We start from the raw sequence: 5872 nt of genomic DNA, 5'->3' as shown, positions 1-5872 counted from the left end.
ACCCTTGAAAAAGGTTTTTCGAAGAACCCCTTAATGGTTCCTCAAATAACCTTTGGGGCTCTTTTTTTTTTACTCCCTGTCCACCCTCCCATTATATATATATATATATTTTTTATAATATTGATTTACATAATTCATTGTTTATTTAGTGGCACCACAAATGTGAATTAATATTTACAAAACAATTTACCAAACAAAACACATTAAACAATTGCAACATTTCTACAGACATGTCAGATCATAGTAAATAATACATTTACTTTGTATAGTGCTTTATTACATTTTTTTTACAATTTTAAATAATGTACAATAAAAACAAGATACATAAAAAATGAAGCATAGGTAAACTAACAATATTGTAGACAATGCTAAATATAGATGTTTTCTGCTTGAGTGTGTCTGTGTCCTAGACCACTTGCCCATAAACCACTTGGTTATGTTAGGAAGTTTGCCATCTTTATGACCGGCCCTGGTAACTTCACCCCAACATCTCTTATCCTCAGAACACAGTAATTTAAGAATATACGTGTTTCTCACAACTCTTTGGGAAATAAAAGCCCTAGCAGAGCCACAAGTCCCATGGGAATGTCCTCTAGGGCGTGCATGTTCTCCCCATCAAAGGCCAGCGGGATTTCACTCTCAATGGTGAAATGGATTTCCGTCGATGTGCAGTAAAGGAGTGTGGAGCGGTGAAATCTGTTTCAACAAAAGAAAAAGCTGAATACACATACAATTAACAAAGAACATAAAATCTTCAGCTGTAGTTTTATATAAGCTTGCACACGTATGTTTATGAAGAAACAGACTTGTGCATAGGCAAACCTTGTCACGGACATAAAGGCCACTCGGGTCCTCATTGAAGAGGTAGGGCAAGAGCAGGATCGCTGCTGTGGTCTCGAGTCCTAGTAGAGTAAAGCAATGATCTTGCTACACTTGCTAATTTTATTGCAAAATACATTATAGAAAGGGAAGGAATAAGAGCAAATACTCGTGTGCCTCTTCTGTATTGTCCTTCAGGGACGGTTGAAATTGGAACGGCAGATTTCCTCTTCGTCTGAAGAGGAGTAAGGATCGCACCAAGATGCGGCGTGGTAAGTGTTCATGACGATTTTAATAAGAAAAGCACTGAACACTATTAAATAAATAAAAACAATAAACGAATATGTGCCATAACCAAACCGAAACAGTACTGTGCGGCGACAAACACACACACGGAAACAAACAGCCACAAACCAACAGTGAAACCCAGGCTACCTAAATATGGTTCTCAATCAGGGACAACGATAAACAGCTGCCTCTGATTGAGAACCATATCAGGCCAAACACAGAAATAGAAAAAACATAGAAACACAAACATAGACTGCCCACCCCAACTCACACCCTGACCATACTAAATAAAAACAAAACAAGGGGAATAAAGGTCAGAACGTGACAGAAATAGCAGTAGGACAGCTGTCTTCACCCCTGCTAGTCCTTGATTATTTATATATCCATTCCATGGACTTGATTCATTTCTGAGAAGATTTGAAAAGACCTTTGCATAATAGATTTTAGTTTGTATTGACTGCTATGTAGGTTAAATGTACATTTCAAATGTCCTACTTTTATTTAACTAGGCAAGTGCTAGTCCAACTATTCTTTCACACATTTTCTCTTCCTTTGAAATTCTTATAGGACAGAACATGGACACAATGGAATTGGCCATATGTCCTTCTACCCCTGAACAGGGGTTCAATGACAGCCCTGTTCAGGGGTAGAACGACAGATTTGTACCTTGTCAGCTCGGGGGTTTGAACTTGCAACCTTCCGCTTACTAGTCCAACACTCTAACCACTAGGCTACCCTGCCGCTACAACATATCCTTACCTTCTTCTTGATCCCAATTCCACTGTGTCCATGTTCTGTCCTATAAGAATTTCAAAGGAAGGGAAAATGTGTGAAAGAATAGTCTTACAAGCATAACAAAAGTATATATTAAATAAATATTGAAAGATAAAAGGCATCGACATACAATTTTATTTTTTATTTTACCTTTATTTATACAGGTTTTTACTCATTGAGATAACATCTCTTTTCCAAGAGAGACCTGTTGAGTCAATTGAATGCAAAATAGAAGAACATATTGGAGAAAGCACGAGCCAATACAGTACTGCCATACAGTAAAAGTACTGCCATACAGGCCTAATATCACATTTCAAGCTATCTTTGTACACAAATGTTTCAATATTTTTTCAGGCTGACTTGAAAGATTATACGCAACATTTTGCTGAGTGGCAATACTGTGTTTGGATTCTGAAGGGCATGCATGTATACAAAAGAGGTCCAGTCACTGGAATAATACCATTATGCATTTGAATCTATAGCTACCATCTAAGCTATTGATTTCCCTCCACAAGGGGGCATACATGTAACTTTTCCAAAATGGGATAGTATGGTACATGTAATGTTATGCTCCCTTGTGAGTTCACAATAGTATTGCATGCTGTAGCAGGCTATATAAAGAGGAAGAGCCCTCCATTGACCGATTAAGGTTGTTGCAACATCTCGTCTGGACAGGTCACCATCCTTAGTTGGTTAGTTGGTGTCAATGAATCTAATGTTAGCTAGTTCATTCTCACAAAAGTGAGAACTGCCCTAGATTGGAAACTTACATTAATAAGTGTAAAACCATGTTGGCTTTATGGAAACAATATACAATATATGGGACAGAATATAGTTCAGGAAATAATACAAACCTAAACTCAGCAAAAAAAAAGAAATGTCCTCTCACTGTCAACTACGTTTATTTTCAGCGAACTTAACATGTGTAACTATTTGTATGAACATAACAAGATTCAACAACAGACATAAACTGTCAAAGTTCCACAGACATGTGACTAACAGAAATTGAATAATGTGTCCCTGAACAAAGGGGGGGGGGGGGGGGGGGGGGGGTAAATCAAAAGTAACAGTCAGTATCTGGTGTGGCCATCAGCTGCATTAAGTACTGCAGTGCATCTCCTCCTCATGGACTGCACCTGCAAGTTCCCGGGCATTTCTGGGGGGAATGGCCCTAGCCCTCACCCTTTGATCCAACAGGTCCCAGACGTGCTCAATGGGTTTGAGATCTGGGCTTTTCGCTGGCCATGGCAGAACACTGACATTCCTGTCTTGCAGGAAATCACGCACAGAACGAGCAGTATGGCTGGTGGCATCGTCATGCTGGAGGGTCAGGATAAGCCTGCAGGAAGGGTACCACATGAGGGTGGAGGATGTCTTCCCTGTAATGCACAGCGTTGAGATTGCCTGCAATGACAACAAGCTCAGTCCGATGATGCTGTGACACACCGCCCCAGACCATGACGGACCCTCCACCTCCAAATCAATCCCGCTCCAGAGTACAGGCCTCGGTGTAAAGCTCAATCCTTCGTCGATAAACACGAATCCGACCATCAGCCCTGGTGAGACAAAACTGCGACTCGTCAGTGAAGAGCACTTTTGCCAGTCCTGTCTGGTTCAGCGACGGTGGGTTTGTTCCCATAGGCGATGTTGTTGCCGGTGATGTCTGGTGAGGACCTGCTTTACAACAGGTCTACAAGCCCATTGCGGACAGTCTGAGCACTGATGGAGGGATTGTGCGTTCCTGGTGTTACTCGGGCAGTTGTTGTTGCCATGCTGTACCTGTCCCGTAGGTGTGATGTTCGGATGTACCGATCCTGTGCAGGTGTTGTTACATGTGGTCTGCCACTGCGAGGACGATCAGCTGTCCATCCTGTCTCCCTATAGCGCCGTCTTAGGCGTCTCACAATACGGACATTGCAATTTATTGCCCTGGCCACATCTGCAGTCCTCATGTCTCCTTGCAGCATGCCTAAGGCACATTCACGCAGATGAACAGGGACCCTGGGCATCTTTCTTTTGGTGTTTTTCAGAGTCAGTAGATATGCCTCTTTAGTGTCCTACATTTTCATAACTGTGACCTTAATTGCCTACCGTCTGTAAGCTGACCGTTCCACAGGCGCATGTTCATTAATTCAATCAATCAAATTGATTTATAAAGCCCTTTTTACATCAGCTGATGTCACAAAGTGCTGTATGGAAACCCAGCCTAAAACCCCAAACAGCAAGCAATGCAGGTGTAGAAGCACGGTGGCTAGGAAAAACTCCCAAGAAAGGCCATGACCTAGGAAGAAACCTAGAGAGGAACCAGGCTATGAGGGGTGGCCAGTCCTCTTCTGGCTGTGCCGGGTGGAGATTATAACATGGCCAAGATGTTCAAATATTCGTAGATGACAAGCAGGGTCAAATAATAATAATCACAGTGGTTGTCAAGGGTGCAACAGGTCAGCACCTCAGGAGTAAATGTCAGTTGGTTTTTCATAGCTGAGCATTCAGAGTATCTCTACCGCTCCTGCTGTCTCTATCTAGAGAGTTGAAAACAGCAAGTCTGGGACAGGTAGTGCGTCCGGTGAACAGGTCAGGGTTCCACTGCTGCAGGCAGAACAGTTGAAACTGGTGCAGCAGCACGACCAGGTGGACCTGGGACAGCAAGGAGTCATCAGGCCTGAGGCATGGTCCTAGGGCTCAGGTCCTCCGAGAGAGAGAAAGAGAGAAAGAAACAGAGAAAAAAAGAGAGAGTATTAGAGAGAGCATACTTAAATCCATACAGGACACCGGATAAGACAGGAGAAATACTCCAGATATAACAGACTGACCCTAGCCCCCAGACACATAAACTACTGCAGCATAAATACTGGAGGCTGAGACAAGAGGGGTCGACGATACCCCCGGACAGGGCCAAACAGGCAGGATATAACCCCACCCACTTTGCCAAAGCACAGCCCCCACACCACTAGAGGGATATCTTAAACCACCAATTTACCAATCTGAGACTAGGCCGAGTATAGCCCAGAAGAGATGAGTCTTCAGTAAAGACTTAAAGGTTGAGACCAAGACTGCGTCTCTCACATGGATAGGCAGACCATTCCATAAAAATGGAGCTCTATAGGAGAAAGCCCTGCCTCCAGCTGTTTGATTAGACATTCTAGGGACAGTAAGGAGGCCTGCGTCTTGTGACCGTAGCGTACGTGTAGGTATGTACTGCAGGACCAAATCGGAAAGATAGGTAAGAGCAAGCCCATGTAATGCTTTGTAGGTTATCAGTAAAACCTTCAGGCTAGCACTTGATTAATATGATCACATTTTTGGGTTCTAGTCAAGATTCTAGCAGCCATGTTTAGCACTAACTGAAGTTTATTTAGTGCTTTATCCAGGTAGCTGGAAAGTGGAGCATTGCAGTAGTCTAACCTAGAAGAGACAAAAGCATGGATGAATTTTTGTGCGTCATTTTGGACAAAGTTTCTGATTTTTGCAATGTTACGTAGATGGGAAAAAGCTGTCCTTTAAACAGTCTTGATATGTTCGTCAAAAGAGAGATCAGGGTCCAGAGTAACACTGAGGTCCTTTACAGTTATATTTGTTTATGGTTCATTGAACAAGCATGGGAAACAGTGTTTAAACCCTTTACAATGAAGATCTATGAAGTTATTTAGATTTTTACAAATTATCTTTGAAAGACAGGGTCCTAAAAAAGGGATGTTTCTTTTTTTGCTGAGTTTAGTTCTGCATAGTTAGGACATAGTTAGCTAGCTATAGTTACTGTGCTGTAGCTCATAACCCCAACAGTCAAACCCGGCTTTCTAATATTTACGTTAATTATTCTGAACTATAGCTAACTAATGTGACAGCAAACGTTATGGAAGCTATTCACAGAAGACCATAATTGTCTTCGTTATTCATTAATGTTTTATATTATTATAGAAATCGTTTTGATACATATTCAGAGCCAAACATCAACCCAACTTACCTTTTTTAACTGTTGTCACATTCAAAC

The 5872-nt window shown here is 41.9% G+C and overlaps 1 long non-coding RNA gene across 2 annotated transcripts; it reads right to left on the bottom strand.

Annotated features, from left to right (window-relative positions):
- Positions 1-255: 255 nt before the first annotated feature.
- On the bottom strand, positions 256-1229 carry LOC109901569 (uncharacterized). Of its 2 annotated transcripts, XR_002256760.2 has the most exons (3): positions 989-1134; positions 823-902; positions 256-696 (listed from the first exon to the last, which is right to left on the bottom strand). It is a non-coding gene; the product is annotated as an uncharacterized LOC109901569 (long non-coding RNA). The 2 variants fall into 2 exon arrangements; XR_004212127.1 differs by having other exon boundaries at positions 823-1229.
- Positions 1230-5872: the final 4643 nt, after the last annotated feature.

Source organism: Oncorhynchus kisutch, linkage group LG13, assembly GCF_002021735.2.
Source record: "Oncorhynchus kisutch isolate 150728-3 linkage group LG13, Okis_V2, whole genome shotgun sequence".
NCBI classification, from domain to species: domain Eukaryota; kingdom Metazoa; phylum Chordata; class Actinopteri; order Salmoniformes; family Salmonidae; genus Oncorhynchus; species Oncorhynchus kisutch.
The sequence above is the reverse complement of the archived record's forward strand: the minus strand, read 5'-3'. Positions and strand labels throughout refer to the sequence as shown.